We start from the raw sequence: 17,740 nt of genomic DNA on the forward strand, positions 1-17,740 counted from the left end.
TGGTGATCTTCCTCCTCTTCCTCTTACTAAATATCACATACAATAAGGGGAGGCAGAGCTTTTTGTTGAGGTTTTCTGTGCCCTACTTCTGCAGCTGGCACCTCATCCCCTGCTGCACTAAATCGACACTTCTGGAAGTAGCAGCTTCAGAGTGCCTGACGAGAGCCATTGCTTGCCCAAGTGTCAATTTAGTGCAGCAGGGGATGGAGTAGCAGCTGCAGCAGGAGAGAGACCTTATTTCACACTTAGAAAACAATTGCAAAAAATGCCAGAGGGAGGGGAAACTGGTTGGAGAATAGAATGGTTGAAAGTAAAAAAAGGAAGAAAAAAGAAGGAGAAAAGCTATGGGTGTGGGGAGAGAAAATAAATAAATAAATAAATAAATAAATAAATAATAAAATTACAAAGAAGAATGAATAAAAGGTATTTTGTCCTAGAGTTATGTGTTTCATTTCTCTAAATTTAGAAATATCTTTTGCATAATAAACATATGTCACATACAATATGAAGCTACCATCTGTTTATACCTTCTAAAAGGAAAACAAATAACCAAATAATTAAACCAACAAATTCTATGCTGTTTACTACCAAATTGGTTGAGTGCTTGATAAGGACTGATTCTGTGCTGTGTCTCAGGGAGAATATGAAAAAAAGAAAAAAAGAAAAGAAAGGGCTCTGAGATTTTTAACTTGTAAACCAATGTGCATTATCAACACAGAAAAAAAGGAAAATTAATTAAGAGTCAAAAACAAGAGAATTCACTATAAATAAGCTTCATTAAGATAATATCAATCTTCCATTTTCTTCTTGATTTTAATATCCTATGAACATTTCTAGTCATATTCAGACACAGGGACATGTCTGGGACAGATATTTCACAGACATTGCACTCTTGATAGTGACTGCTAGTGTTTCTAGACACAAATGCAGATCTTTCTAAAAACTCATTAAGAGAGCATCACAAGTTGCTAGACACACACACACGAACATATGTATATACATGTGAAGTTATTTCTCATTTGGATGCTCTGATTTCTCTACTATATCATAGTTGTAGCCAACCTCTAACTCCTCAAAAATAAAAAAAAGAATAAATATTAGAAAATGCTTACTGCAGTTTATTTAGTCATCTTCAAGAATTAGACACAGAAGAATCTAGTTAGTCCAAAACTTAAAATTAGGGCTTTTTGATGGAATCAACCATAATGGCACTTAAACCAGCTTGGTTCACACATAAACTGCAGATGATTCAAATGTAGTTGTGACTAGAGTAGAGTGAATTAATTAGATCAATGTTGCTAAAGTGTATTCCACAAAGATACCATTTCAGTGCCAAACAACTTAGAGAAATACTGTGTATTCTATAATCCATATGTCAGTGGCCAGAACACAAAGGGAAATATCTGCAAACCTTTGCATTATAAAAAGTAGTAACAAATGAAGATTAAATGCAAGTTATCCTTATGTATAAAGACAACAGAAAGATATTCTTAAATATGGAGAAATTATTACTACTGTACTCTGGGAAAAAAAAAGGACGTTGTGGCTCCTTACACAGTTTGGATATTGTGGACATTGTTGTTATGAACATTGGGGTGCAGGTGTCCCATTGTTTTACTACATCAGTATCTTTGGGGTAAATACCCAGTAGTGCAGTTGCTGGGTGATAGGGAGCCCTATTTTTAACTTCTTGAGGAACCTCCACATTGTTTTCCAGAGTGGCTGCATCAGCGTGCATTCCCACCAACAGTTTCTGCTAATTTTTTAATTGAATTATTCATTTTTTAGGGTGTTGAGTTTTTACAAAGTTCTTTATTTTGAATACTAACCCTTTTTATCAGATATGTCATTTGTAAATATCTTCTTACATTCTGTAGTTGCCTTTTATGAACTAAAAAGTCTAAAAAGTGAAATGAGAACATAAAAAATAAAAACAAGATAAATAAGTAAAAATAAGCATGCGTTGCAAGAGATCTTGAAAAAACAGGTAATGGTAAAGAAACATTTTTTAGATAATATTAAACTAAGTATTGAAATAGAATTAAATGAGTAAAAGCAATAAATAGCTATATAAAAAGTCATCTCCCTGGTTAATGCAAAGGCCAAATCTTACTCTGTCCTGTAAAAGTAACACATAAACCAGAAAAGTCAAAAAAAAAAAAAATACGGGAAAACGCATATCAAGGAAAACAAAATGAAAGAGGAGGAGGAAATAAGATGGGGATGAAAGACCATGCTATGATTACAATAATAAGATGAAGAATTTAGGAATTGAAAGCAAAAGTCATTAAATAGGATTAAAAATGCGAGTTGTATGTCAGGATCCCTCACTATTGTATATCATAAAACACGATTTGAAACTAGAATTTGTTGGCAAAACTAGAGACCAAAAAATATGGGTCTCCAAACCGTACTACATTTGTATTTATGTGACTAAGGTTAATTATAGCTCCATGTGTAGGAACATCCACATCATCACATAATTTACTATGTTGCTCTTTTGCGTGGTGTCGTTTTGAGTAGCAAAGTTTTATCTATTCCAGAAAACCCCAGATCACTTTTATTCACAGAAAAATTGTATCTACAGTCTACCGCTGTTTAATTTGCTCATCTCCGTTTTCTAGTACGATGAAAGCTATCAACATATGTTGAATGCCTACTATGTGTCAGTTCCTGAAGAATTTTGTATGCCTTCTCACTAGAATTCAATGAGTTGTGTTCTTGTTTTCTCTCATTCGATATGACAACACAATCATACAACAAATATATTGTCTAAGACTCATAGCTAGTTAGTGGTGAAGCAGTGTTCAAATCCAGATAATTTTAAGCCTACATCCTTATCACTTTCCTATATCCCTTCCTATACTGACTTATGTTTCTGTAACAGGATATTCAGTTAACAAAAGTTAACATTGATTAAAAGATGACAGAACTTATGCAGAATTTTGTGGTAAACATCTCTATATTTTAGGGAGGGATACATTTCCAGAGATATTCTGTGTATACAAGTTGCAACTACTCTTTTGCATCTTTTTTTTTTTTTAAGATTTTGTTTATTTATTCACAAGAGAGAAACAGAGAGAGACATAAGCAGAGGGAGAAGCAGGATCCCCACGGGAAACCCGATGTGTGACTTAATCGCAGGACCCCAGGATCACACCCTGAGCCAAAGGCAGATGCTCAACCACTAGCCAGTCAGGTGTCCCTTGCATGTTTATTTTTAATAAAAAATATCTTTTAGAGATTGCCTTATGTTAGTATGTGAAAAAAATTTCATTCTTTTGAATGGTTATATATTATATGTCATTAATATCTGCTCCTATAAAGATATAGTTTGCACCTAATACTTTGCCATTATAAATAACTGGATAATTTCGCATGAATAATTATGCAATGATTTAAGTACACTTCCTTATATAAAATCAAGAGTTAGATGATGCAATAGAAACAAACTTACTTTTGGAGTGGCAAGGAAAAAGTTAAAATATCTAAAAATAGATGCAACCAAAATATATAAAAACTAGCTATGAGGTTGCTGGATAAAATGATATGTACATTAAATGGGTGACTTAATCGGTTAAGAGTCTGACTCTTGATTTCAGGTCTTGATCTTTGGGTCATGAGTTCAAGCCTTATGTTTGGTCCCACACTGGTTGTGCAGCCTCCTTAAAAAAAAAAAAGATATATACATTTAAATTTTGATAAGTATTCCCAATGTCCTTTTCATACAGCTTGAAATATTTTTCACTCTCTTCTATATTTAAAGTTTGCCTGTTTTCCCACTCTATGGCTAACATAAACTTTGGGTATTTGCCAGTCTAAGTGACAAAACACATCTCTTAATTTTAGCCTGCATTACTCCTAATATGAGTAAGCTTGGTCATCTTGGAGGTTAAGAACTTGCTCCCCCAATTGTTTGAAAAAACTGTTCAAATCATTTGCCTACATTTTGTCACATTATTAAAACTTATTGTTACTTCCATACAGGCAGTATTTATATATCAAAGTTAATTATGTCTTTTTCTGAGATGAGTTGCATATATTTTTATACTGGCCATCTATCTTTTGATTAAGTTTCTGATGGTGTTTACAATCAAGATATTTTTATGTAATGGAACTTATCAATCTTTAATAGTATGACTTCAGGTCATGATGTATTTCTTAAAAGGACTTTCCTTATGCTGAGATTTAAAAAAATTTTTCCCATGGTTTTAGAAATTTAGGTTTTCAGTATATATATATATATATATATTTTACCATTTATGTATTTCATACACCCAAAATTTCTTTTAGTAAAATATGTAAATAGGAATGCAACTTTATTTTTTCCCAAATGGCTATCCAGTTGGTCCAACACCATTTTTTGAATGACTTCATCTTTCCTCTGATGATTTGAAATGCCATCATCATCAAATAAACTATTTCAGTGTGATCTGAACTATCAGTACTTTTGTTTGGCAGTTTCTGAGTATGTTTTAAATAATATAGGTTTATAATACATTTGAATGTTTCATGATGTTTGTCTTCTCTCATTATTCCTTATTTCTTTAGATTTTATAGGTTTTTAAAATTTCTGTGAACTTCAGATATATCTTTTTTTTTTTAAACCTTTGGCTCAAGTCATGATCCCAGTGTCCTGGGATCAAGTCCCACCTCAGGCTCCCCACAGGAACCCTGCTTCTCCCTTTGCCTCTGTCTCTGCCCCTTTCTCTCTGTGTCTCTCAGGAATGAATGAATGAATGAATGAATGATTAAACAAACAAATAAAAATTCTGATATTTTTACTGGGATAATGCTAAATTTATAAAATAGCTTAAATAGAATTGACATCATTATGGTATTGAATTGTCCTTTCTAAAAACAAGTTTGTCCTTTCTGAAAACAAGTTTGTTCTTTTGTGTCACTTATGGAAGTTTTAGAGTTTCTTCATATAGCTTGTACATTTTTGGAAATTTAAACAGAAATGTTTTATGTTTTCCCATTGCTGTTGTGAACAGACTCATTTTTCCCATCATATATTTGAACTGGTTGTTTTTGGTACATATGGTGGCTATTGGTGGACTTGAGTGTGTTAATGAACTTGAAACGGTTGTGAGTGTGTTAAGCACTCCACTTCTCATTTTTCCAGTCATTTGAAGCTATTTCCATATTTTTTCTCGAAAGGGTCACTCTTTCTCTTGGGCCTCCATGAGCCTGTATATGGTATCTCCTCTTCCTGGAAGCCTCTGTCTCCCTTCCTCTTTCCCCTTGTATTGCTCAACTATACCTATTTGCTCTTTAAACCTTTGAGATCTTTTTAAGTTTATGCCATCATATAAGAGCTCTCCTTACAAATTCTGGTTGCTGTCATCTACACCAAAGTTTTGCCTTCATAGTGTCATTTCTCTCCTTCTGTCACCATTTTTTTGGAGTTTTTGTATCCTTGTAAAGATGCAGTGGACATCTGGGTTGCCTGGGTGGCTCAGTGGTTGAGCATCTCCTTCAGCCCAGGGTATGATCATGGAGTCTCCGGATCGAGTCCCACATCAGGCTCCCTGCATGGAGCCTGCTTCTCTCTCTCTGCCTATGTCTCTGCCTTTCTCTCTCTGTGTCTCTCATGAATAAATAAGTAAAATCTTAAAAAAAAAATAAAAAACTTTCAAAAAGTAATTTTCTGATTTTCCCTCAGTTTGAAAACTCTGGAAAGTAAGGACTTTGTCTTGCTTTATGTTGGAAGTCAATAATGGCAACTTTAAAATATCTGTTGACTGTAATCAGAACTTGATTATCTTCTGAATAGCAGTTTCAGTATAACTTAAGAAAATCATAATTGCCACAAATGGTACAACCCACAAAATGGGAGAAAATATCTGCAAATCATATATCTCATAAAGGATTGATATTCAGAATATATAAACACACAACTCAATAAGAAGACATATAACCCAATTTAAAAATAGAGTAAGGACACTGAGTTTTCTGAATACCATTGTTGAAGAGACTGGCCTTTCCTCATGGTTTTCTTGGCACCCATGTTGAAGATTACTTGCCCACGTATATTTGGATTTATTTCTGGGCTATTTTGTATCACTAGTCTATATGTTGGTCTTAATGACAGTATTATATACTATTTTAATTGCTGTACATTTGTAATGTACATTGAAATCAGAAAGTATGATTCTTCCAGCTTTATTCTTCTTTCTCAAGATCACTTTGGCTATTCTGGGTCTTTTATGGTTCCTAGGTTTGTTTTTTCTGTCTCTAAAAAAAAAAAAAACCATTAGGATTTTCCTGGGGAGAGTATTGAATATGGAGATCTGTTTGGGTGGTATAAGCATTCATGACACAGGATATCATTCTATTATTTGTGTCTTCTTTAACTTCTTCCATCAAATATTTTGTAGTCTTCCGTGTACAGTCTTTCATCTCCTTGGCTAGGATTGTTCCTAAGTATTTTATATTTTTGGACCTAGTGTAAATGGAATTTTTATTTTTTTTATTTATTTTTATTTTTTGGAATTTTTAAAAAAATTTCCTTTTCAGGTAGTTTTGCTGTTAGCATATAGAAATATAACTAATTTTTGTAAGCTGATTTTATCTCTTGCAACTTTACTGAATTGGTTTGTTGTTTCTAACAGGTCTTTTTTGTGTGGAGTCTAGTGTTTTCTGCATATAAGGCCATGTTATCTACAGATAATTTTACTTAAACATAAGACCTGAAATTATAAAATTACTAGAAGAAAACATAGGAGAAAAGTTTCTGGACATTGGTCTTGACAAAGATTTCTTAGGTAGAACATCGAAAGTATAAGCAACGAAGCAAAAATAGACAAGGAGGACTATATCAAGTTAAAAATTTTTTGTACAAAAAAGGAAATATCAAAAGAGTGAAAAGGAAACCTTTGGAATGGGAGAAATATTTGCAAAGCATCTACCTGATAAATGGTTATATCTTAAATATATAAGAAACTTCTACAACCCAATAGAAAAAAAAAAAAAACAAATAACTGATTTAAAAGTAGACAAAGGGGATCCTTGGGTGGCGCAGCGGTTTGGCGCCTGCCTTTGGCCGAGGGCGCGATCCTGGAGACCCGGGATCGAATCCCACGTCAGGCTCCCGGTGCATGCAGCCTGCTTCTCCCTCTGCCTGTGTCTCTGCCTCTCTCTCTCTCTGTGTGACTATCATAAATAAATAAAATTTAAAAAAAAATTAAAAAAAAAAAGTAGACAAAGGACCTGAATAGACATTTTTCCAAAGAAAACATACCTCCAGGTGTATGAAAAGGTGCTCAGCATCACTTATCATTAGGTAATGCAAACTAAGAAATGCAAACCAAAACCACAATGAGATACCACTTTATATATATATATATAAAGATAAAGATAAGCATCGGTGAAAATAAGGAGAAATTGGAACCCTTAAACACTGTTGGTGAGAATGTAAAATGGTACAGCTGCTATGGAAAGCAGTATGTTGGTTGCTCAAAAAATTAAAAGATTTCAAGATACAGAAACAGCTTAAATTCTCATCAATAGGTGAAAAGATAAAATGTGGTATATACATACAATGAAATATTATCCAGCCTTAAAAAAAAAAAGAATCCTACCATTTATGGCAACATGGATGAATCTAGAGGACATCATGTTAGGTAAAATAAACAGTCTCAGAAGGTGAAATACTATATGATTCCACTTTTATGAGGTATCTAAAATATTCAGACTCCTAGAAGCAGAGAATAGGATGGTGGTTACCAAGGGCTGGGGACAGGAGGAAATGTGGAGCTATCGTTCAATGGGTACAAATTTTCTGTTATATAAGATAAATGCATTCTGTAGACGTGGTACAACAATGGGGCCTACTACTAACAACACAGTATTGTGCACATAAAATGTGTTAAGAAGATAGATCTCAGGTTCTTACCACACACACACACATACACACACACACATACACACACAAGTGATACAAGGAAACTTTCAAAGTTGATGGGTATGTTTATTATCCATTGATCACAATGATAGTATCATAGATGTATGCATATATCCAGACTCACCAAATTATATACTATTAAATATGTACAGCTTTTTTATAATATCAATTATACCTCAATAAATCTATTTTTAAAAGTTGACAAAGGATTTGAACAGATATTTTCTAAAAACAGAATTACAAATGGCTAATAAGCGAAAGAAAAATGCTCAACATCATTAGCCATTAAAGAAATGCAAATCAGAATAACATGAGATCCCACTTCACAACCACTAGGATAGCTAAAACCAAAAAGATAATATCCAGTGTTGATGAGGATGTAGAGAAATTAGAATCCCATATGCTGTTGGTGAAAATGTTAAGTTGTGCAACTCTTTTGGAAAACAAGTTGGCAGTTCCTCAAACGTGAAAACCTAGAGCTCCCACACGACCTAGCATTTCTGTTCCTAGGAAAAATGAAAACACACACCTACAGAAAAACTTTTATGAATGTTCATAACAGCATTATTTATAAAAGCCCTAAATTGACAATAAAACAAATATTTATCAACTAATAAATGGATAAATAAAATGTGATATATTTATAGAAGGGAATACTTTTCAACAATAAAAAAATGAAGCACTGATACACAGATGAACCATGAAAGCATTGTGATAAGTGAAAGAAAGCAGTTACACAGGATCACATGTTTGTATTCCATTTATATGAAATGTCAAGAATAGGCATATCTATGGAGATAGAGAGTAGATTAATGATTGACTAGGGCTTGGGGGATGAAGATGTGCAGGGATGTGGGGGAGATGGGAAGTGACTGCAAATGAGTGCTGGTTTTCTTTTGAGGATGATAAAAATGTTTTAAACTTAAATAGTGGTGATGATTGCACAAATCTGAATATTGTACCCTGTAAATGAGTAAATTTTATGGTATGTGAATTACATCATAATAAAGACTTTTTTACAAAAAGGAAAATACTATTAAGTAGTTAGCAAAAATTGATAATAGCAGCTTATATTTCATGGAATTTCTACAAGTTCCAAAGTAGATATTAAATTAATACTTAAATTGTTGATGTGAATTTTTTTTAGATTTATTTATTTATTTATTTATTTATTTATTTATTTATGAGAGACACACAGAGAGAGGCAGAGACACAGGCAGAGGGAGAAACAGGCTCCCCACAGGGAGCCTGATGTGGGACTCGATCCCAGGATCATGCCCTGAGCTGAAGGCAGACGCTCAACCACTGACCCACCCAGGCGTCCCAGAATTTTTTTCTTTTAATTTAGAAAAAGGCATCAATAAATTTAAATTATAGATGGGTTTGATATTTATTTATTTAAAAATCATTTAGTTAATAGTCACTCATCTACTATGTACCAAACACTGAAGGGCGAAAAAAGGAAAAGAATGATAAAATGTAATGTTTCCTGTAAGGTTGAGTAGGAATGGGTGACAAACAACATAGGAGTTAGAAAGTGGTAAAGACTATATGAGTCGTTAGTGTCCTGGGAGTTAAGAATCAGCTTGGCCAGAGAGAGATCAAGGAAAGCTTAGAGGAAGGGTCAATCTTGAGCTAGATCTTACTATATGGCTAGGGCTTAGATGTGTTTACTGGGAGGCGAGAGGGTAGATGCATACAAAATAAGTTAACTTATACTTTACTTACATTTTGTAATATTAAAGATAAATAAATTGGTCTATGAAAGATTTGCTATGATAAGCCTTCTCATTCTGTGGGATTAATGTGCATTTTGCAAAACAGTCACAAAATTCTATCTCCTGTTCTAATTCTAGTAAACTTGCCACAACACTTTTTGTATAGATTGTAACTTAGAAAAAAGATGATCCAGATACCAGAAGAAAGGCAATCAATAAACAGGTAAAGTGAAGTGAAATTTAAGATTCAAAGAAAGAAAATAGATTTTTTGAGAGCATAATATTCAGTCTAGATACTGTCTTAATATAATATTTCTGCTCAGTAACTTTTTTCCACAGTTTCCCTGGCCCTATAAAAGGCTAGAATTGGTTTGGTAACATTTAGTCTTAAGGTTTTTCCTGACAGTCTAGTATAATAAATTGTTTCCTTGGTTAATAATAAATTTCCAGTAATAAATTGCTTGGCAGACATTGCTTTACTTCTACTTCTCAAAGCTCTCAAAGCCTTAAATAATGGCCATGTTTCATCAGAAGAAACCTTTATTTTGTACAGTTCAAAGGCTCATTCCATTGAAAAGTCCACTATGGAAAAAGTAATGTCATGTATATTGCCTTTTTTGAAGCAACCTGCAGCATTGCTTCTCAGGCTCCCACTTACCCAGTGGGCCAGAGATGGGGCAATAGTCAGCATCTCCATCTTGGAGACACATTTGAGCTAATTGACTTCCTTCATATCACACAATTTGTCACAGATCCACTTTTAGAATTCTATCTTCTAACTTAAAGTCCAGTGGGTTTCTTAGCAGACACTGCTGACTGTGGTTTGAACATTTATATATAGAAAAACCATAAGGAAAAATTCTCAGAGCATTGAACTATTTATCCCTGACTACTTCATATCTAAGTACTTTGGGCCCCACTTGCCTCCCCTGCTGCCTGTCCTCCTCTCATCTGGGTTTAAGATTTCCCCTTTGAAACTTAAATTCACTATACTCTACTCTGGAAATGAAACTTTGCTTCTTCATGCTCTATTTCTCTATGTATTAAGGGAACTAATACCTTCCCAAAAGAGCTGTGCTTACATCAAAGGCAAGCTGAGCCCCTTTCTTTGACAGTGCACCTTGCCATAGCATCCTTATGAGTTTCTGTCTGAGAGAGAGAAGAAAGACACTATCCTCCTAAGTTCTCTACATTAAAAAAAAAAGCAAACAAAAACCCTAAAGTATCAAAGCCCATTGTCTTGCAAAAAGATACTGCCATAAACTTCTTAAATAGTATAGAATTAACCTGGAATCCCACAATAATAATATGCACACATTTTGCCTTCAATTTAAGAGGTGAATTTGGTCAATAAATTTCTGAAAAAAATAAAATATATTTCATAAGGCATGACCCTAGAATGAGAAGCCCAGAAAGCCTATAATTGTAGTATTTCTTCCTTTTACTTATAATATTACTGTTGAAGTTTCTGACATATATATATATATGGCAGTATCTTAGAAAACTAAACTTACTCTTGCCATATGATCCAACATAACAAAATAGGGAGGAGATATTCATGAAAATTACAGTCCTCGTTTCTATAAATGGTCATGTATTTATAGCCGGTATTTATAACTACCTTCTTCCTTTACTTGTTCTATATTCCCTTTCCTTCAGCAAGTACATCAACTGGTTGTGGCTGGTAAAGACCCAGTGGAGTGATCCGAAACTTCATGCCTGAACTCTCTGGACTATTAGTAGCTCTACTTGAATTGGGTTCTTGTAGTTTTCCATTGACCTTAATCACAGAGTATGGTAATACTAAGGCACACTCTAAGGTGTCTCCTGTATCATAACCTGGGTGCTTTAAACAACAGGAGTTTATTTTCCATTGTTCCAGAGGCTGGAAAGTCTGAGATCAGGGCACCAGCATAGTCATGGTCAATTCCTGGTTAAGAACCTTTTCCTGGCTTGCAGACAGTGCTTTCTCACTTTGTCCTCACACGGAGTAGAGAAAGAATGTAAGTAAGCTCTTAACTATCTCTTCTTATAAGGGCACCAATCTCATCCTAAGGGCCCCACCTTTAAAATTTCTTCTAAATAAAGCTAAATACCTCCCTAAAGCCCCATCTCCATGTATTATCACATTGGGGTTAGGTCTTTAAGATATGAATTTGGGGGGAAACAATTCAATCCATAGTGCCAATATTCAAAATGAAAAGAGGTCATCACCATAGAAACTGCAACCATTAAGAGAATAATAAAATGATATTATGAATAACTTTCATGTTAAATGTTAATATATCAGGGATTTCAGATGAAGTGCACAAATTTCTTTAATGAGACAAATTGCCAAATCTTATTCAAGAAAAAAATAGAAAACCCAAGTAATGCTATAGTTATTAAATATATTGAATTTATCATTAAAAATCTTTACATTAAGGAAACTCTAGGCCCAGTGACTTCAGTAGTGAATTCTATTATTTAACCATATACAGACTCTTTTAGAAAATAGAAAAAGATGGAATACTTACGTACTTATTTTATAGCTATATAATAATAGCTATAAAATAATAGCTATAAAATAATTAATACTTATTTTATAAGGTCAGTGTATCAGGTATCTATTGCTGCATAACAAGTTTCCCTAAAACTTAATGGCTGGAAAAATTATTGATTATTTCAGTTTCTGTGGATCAGGAATTCAAGGGAAGTATAACTGATATTTCTGGCTTACAAGGGTCCCTTATAAGCTTGCAAGGAAGATGTTAGCCAGGTCTGCAGACGTTTCAGGGCTCAAACAGTAGAGAATTTTTGACAAGAGACTAAGGTAATTCCATGAGAAAAAGAAAGTCTTTTTAACATATAGGGCTGTATCAAATGAATAGCCACATGGAAAAAAAAAAAAGAACTTATAATTTTTGAACCTAAAGAACCTTACTTTTTACCTCACACCATTCACAAAAATGAACTCAAAATGAACCATTGACCCAAGGGTAAAAGATAAACTGTAATACTTCTTATAAACTAAAAGAAAACATAGGAGAAACCATTTGCAATCATAGTGAAAGAATAATTTTCTTAAATACTTTAAAAGTATGAACTATAAAAGAAAAAAGTTTAAAATGGAATCACTGAACTTAAAGTGTCTGCTATTTGAAAGACTGAATTAAAGAAATGAAAAGGCAAGACCCAACCAAGTAGAAAATACTTGCAATACGTGTGTCATATATATATATGACAAGGATCTTCGCTCTAAGTATGTATTTCTTACAACTTACTAAACTGCATATTTCCACCTAAAAAATGAACAGGAGATTTGAACAGACATTGCACAAAATATGATATATGAAAGGTCAGTAAAAACAGGAAAAGATGGTCAGCATCATTAACCATTAGGTCAGTGCAAATTAAAACTGCAATGTATCACAATACAACGACACACACAAAAAAAGTAACTAAAATTAGAACAATGATTATACCATTCTTAGTAAGGATACGGAACAACTGGAATTCTCATACCATGTTGGTAGAAATGTACATAGCACAACAACTTTGGAAAACAGGTTGGCAGTTTCTTAAGGCATTAAATAAACACTTAACATATGACCCTGCAATTCTCGTAGGTATATACCTAAGATAAATTAAAACATTTGTGCACACAAAGACTTGTATAAGAACGTTCATGAGAGGTATTGGGGAAGAAGTCACTGTGGGACCAGTCACCCTTCTTCGGGATTGTTCATCCATTCCCTGGGTTTGGAACATTCTTCTACATGGAAGACATGTGCAAGATATTACTTGGCCCCATATTCTTCTTCTTTATTAAGAGAAATTTTTCCCTGTTCTGAGTATGTTGTGAACTTCCATGCATTTTTAAAGTCTATGCATCACATGGCACCTACCCATTTCCACAAGTATATCTGTCACCTGCAGAAGGAGGAAACCAGGCCTTTGCCTATATCAGCTATTGGAAAGGACTTGCCGGTCACAAGAGACCAGTGTAACCTACAGACGCTGATCTCACTGTGTCTCTTCTTTCTGTGAATATATTTTGTTACAATCAATGCCTAATGTGTGAGTCCTCCTTGGTGACTCCAAACCTATAGAAGATGAATTGAATCAGGTGTGTGGGCTCTTACTTCTGGTGGTGGGCAGTGGTACAGTCTCTGTCATCATCCATATAATAGAAATCTGCACTTGGGATGGGTAGCTAGATCTTGCTGCTGGACAGGTTTCAGCCCAAACTGGAAACAATCCAGTTTCTTTTCTTTGAAAAGAAAAATAAATTGTAGCTTATCAATAAAATGGGGTCTTACCATAAAAAGAATAAGCTGCTAATACATCCAAAAACCATTAATGAGTCTCAAAAATATTATGATGAGCAAAATAGGCCAGATGCAAAAGAGTGAGTAGCATAAAGATTTTCATTTATATAAAATACTAAGAAAGGCAACTCTAATATGTGGTGACAGAAAGAAGACCAGTGGTTTCCTGGGTTTGAGTTGGGGTAGGGGTGGAGATTGACTAAGCAGGGGCACAAAGGAATCTTTTGGGATGATGGAAATGACTTTTATCGTGATTGTGGTGGTGGTTAAATGGGTATGTGCTTTTGTCGAACTATATACTTAAAATATGTGCATTTTCTTGATTATAACTCATATCTCAATAAACTTGAGTCCAAAAATTAAATAAATATAAGTACACTAAATATTCTAATGAAAAACCAAAGATTGTCAGATTAAATTTTAAATATCCATTTTATGCCATCTAAAATGATATTTCCGGGATGCCTGGGTGGCTCAGTGGTTGAGCATCTGCCTTTGGCTCAGGTTGATCCCGAGGTCCTGGGATCCAGTCCTGCGTCAGGCTCCCCAGAGGGAGCCTACTTCTCCCTCTGCCTATGTCTCCGCTTCTCTCTGTGCATCTCTCATGAATAAATAAAATCCTTTAAAAAAATGACATTTCCAGCACCAAAAGATTCAGAAACATTTAAAGGAATAATCGGAATAAGACTTAACAGACAAGCGTTAACAAAATACAACTGCTATAAACAATGAATTAAAGATATAAATGCTGACTTAGAGAGATGACCATGATAGATTATATGGGGAAAAAAATGACCCAGGATATAACATACTGTAGGTGTGTCTATTAGTCAGGGACCCACGAGAAAGAGCACAATGTAAGGTTTAATTGATGAGTATGATATGAGGGACTATTCACCTAGGAGGGGGCAGGGGTGAGGGAGTCCACAAAGCACGATGGGGCATCTGGTGTAGCAACAGCAGGAAGCCACTGCCGCCTCTCAGATGTGAATGGGAAAACCCAAACCTAAGAACACAGCCTCAGCTGCCTGGCACCAATGGAGGAAGGGACGGTTTGGGAGAAGAGTGACAAAGGGGTATAAGTTCTTCTTCCAATATTCTTCCAGCACCTCCCGCAAGCCACACCCTGGCAAAGCCATCATCACAGATCAGCCTCCCAGTAGACAGAGTCAAAGGAAGAATGTATGATGGTCACAGTGACAAGTGTAAAACCATCCGCCCAGATAGCACTCTGTCGAACACCAGCACACAAAAGGGACACACAAAAAAGCAAAAGCAAACCAAAACAGAACCCCAGAAATCTCTCTCCTGGGTGCTCTCTCTCTCTTATTTGTTTTATCTATCTTAATATATTTTTATGAACCTGAAGAAATGACTTCTGTGGAAAACCACAAAATTATTGATACTGATTTAAACAAGAAACATTAGAATTTAGAGGAGTTGGAGAGGGAAATATCTTTTTATTTATTCATATCATTTCATTTGTTTCAATGTGCATATATCAGTTTTGCACTTTATGACTATACACTGAAATAAAGTGGTACTGTACAAAATACAAATGTATAAACATGCATATAAAATTAAATTTCACAAGAACCGTAAATATTGACAGTGCTTCTGGTTTGTCTTGTTTCTTTCTACGCTAAAATTTTTTTCAAAAATATTTTTATCTTATTTTTTCTCTTCATCAAAATTAAATTAACAATAAAACTTCTTAAAACAAAACAAACATGATGTAGTATTTATTAATAAATGGCATCATGACTAAACTTAAAGTGACATTACATGACAACCAAAATCATCCGTGCAGGGCCAATGTACCAGTACTCTTAAGAATCATGGTTACTGGGACGCCCGGGTGGCTTAGTGGTTGAGCGTCTGCCTTCGGCCCAGGACGTGATCCTGGGGATCTGGGATCGAGTCCCACATTGGGCTCCTTGAGGGGAGTCTGCTTCTCCCTCTGCCTGTGTCTCTACCTCTCTCTCTCTCTCTGTGTCTCTCATGAATGAATAAAAATCTTAAAAAAATAAAAAGAAAAAAAGATCATGGTTACTATCTTTAAAGGTTGCTAAATTTAAAATTAGTAGGTATAGAAGTATATGAGTGAGTATGTGTATGTGTGCTCAACATACATGTACGTGTCTCACATATGTATATTTTATATTAAATGGAATATTATTATATAAAGATGGAATAAGAATTCTCCTTTCAATTAAACCCTGATTTCTCTTTCTAGATGCTCTCGTCCATTTTTCTTCATGGTTCCTGGGTCTAGCTTCTCCTTTGTTCATCATCATTATTATTATTACCTTTCCTTATCTGTCATTCTCCTTGGTTACCTTTGAAGTGAATGTTGGGAAGCATTTCCTTTCTGGGGACACAATAGCTTGCTTAGCCTGCTTTCTGCTGGAGCAAGCTTGAGAGCCAGCAGGTCGATTTAGTCTGGACTTTTGGGTGTTTGGGGCAATAGAATTCAATCAAAACTTAGTACCTTTCTCTCTTTTTCTTTCTTTCTTTCTTTCTTTCTTTCTTTCTTTCTTTCTTTCTTTCTTTCTTTCTTCTTTCTTTCTTTCTTTTTCTTTCTTTCTTTTTCTTTCTTTCTTTCTTTTTCTTTTCATCTTACCTACACATACACATATACACACACATGCTTAAACAGTGATTTTTTATTAAAATTGTTTTTAATTTTCTGAAAGATCTTTACACTGAATATAATCTGTGGCTCATTTCTGGTTCTCAAGTACAGCCTAATCATGTTGTTGTAGGTGCCTGTAGTTATTTGTTTCCTACATCATGTAATATTTCATAGTGTAAATATGCCAAGTGCTCCCTTTTTCTTTTTTTTTTTTTTTAGGGATTTATGTGTTTATTTTAGAAAAAAATATGCCAGTGAGGGGAGGGGCAGAGGGAGAGGGAGAGAAAATCTTCAAGCAGACTCCCCACTGAGTGATCCCAGGTTGGGGCTCCAACCCATGACCCTGAAATCATGACTTGAACCGAAATCAAGAGTCAGACACTTAACCAACTGAGCCACCCAGGGGCCCAAATTTCCCCCTCTTTTCTATGGTAAGTTCCAATATTCTGCTATTACTGACAGTCTTGGTGTGCACATTTCTGTATATATTTCCTGGTGCAAATGTGCAAGAGTTTATCTTGAGTAGGTATGTAGGAATAGAATTGCTGGGTCTTCGGTTATATTCAACTTTATGAGGCAAAAACAAAATATCTTCCTATTTATACTCGAACCAGCCATAGTTAAGATATTCTTTCAGCCCACACTGTATCTAACAGCATCATAAGACTCCTTAATTTTTGCCAAACAACGGAGTATAAAATAATATTTAATTTTGGTGATGTTTTATTATTTATTTGCTATTTGATAACTTCTTATCTGTTTTCCTCCAGTAAAATATCGTCTTCATAAAGCCTGGAAGAAAAAAAAAAAAACCCTCAGCAGGTTCCTGATCTATTTGCTTCCAGTCAATTCATGTGCCAGGAAACACACTCAGAGTTTATTCTTAGACATAATTCTGAAACCAAATTGATTTATTTTCTTCTAGCCTCCCTGCCCCTCTCTTTTAATATAATGATGAATACCTTTAGGCCATCTGAAATAAAAGGTGGAAAGATCATACTCTATCTGATCTCTTTTGTAGGACTAACTCTCTTTGTTCTCTGAGAAGTTTTACTGAGACTTTGATGCTCAAAGTATTTTTCAAACTTATCTCTTACTGTCTGAAGTCCGGGAACAATTCACCTTTCCTAGCCTTGGAAACTCCAAATGTATAGTCTCTCTATTCCCT

The 17,740-nt window shown here is 34.6% G+C and overlaps 1 long non-coding RNA gene across 1 annotated transcript in view; it reads left to right on the forward strand.

Annotated features, from left to right (window-relative positions):
- The window catches only part of LOC112640808 (uncharacterized), a 481,961-nt gene that overhangs the window by 382,946 nt on the left and 81,275 nt on the right, over nucleotides 1-17,740 (forward strand). The gene's annotated exons all lie outside the window — the stretch shown is intronic.

Source organism: Canis lupus, chromosome 6 (genome assembly GCF_003254725.2).
Source record: "Canis lupus dingo isolate Sandy chromosome 6, ASM325472v2, whole genome shotgun sequence".
Lineage (NCBI taxonomy): Eukaryota > Metazoa > Chordata > Mammalia > Carnivora > Canidae > Canis > Canis lupus.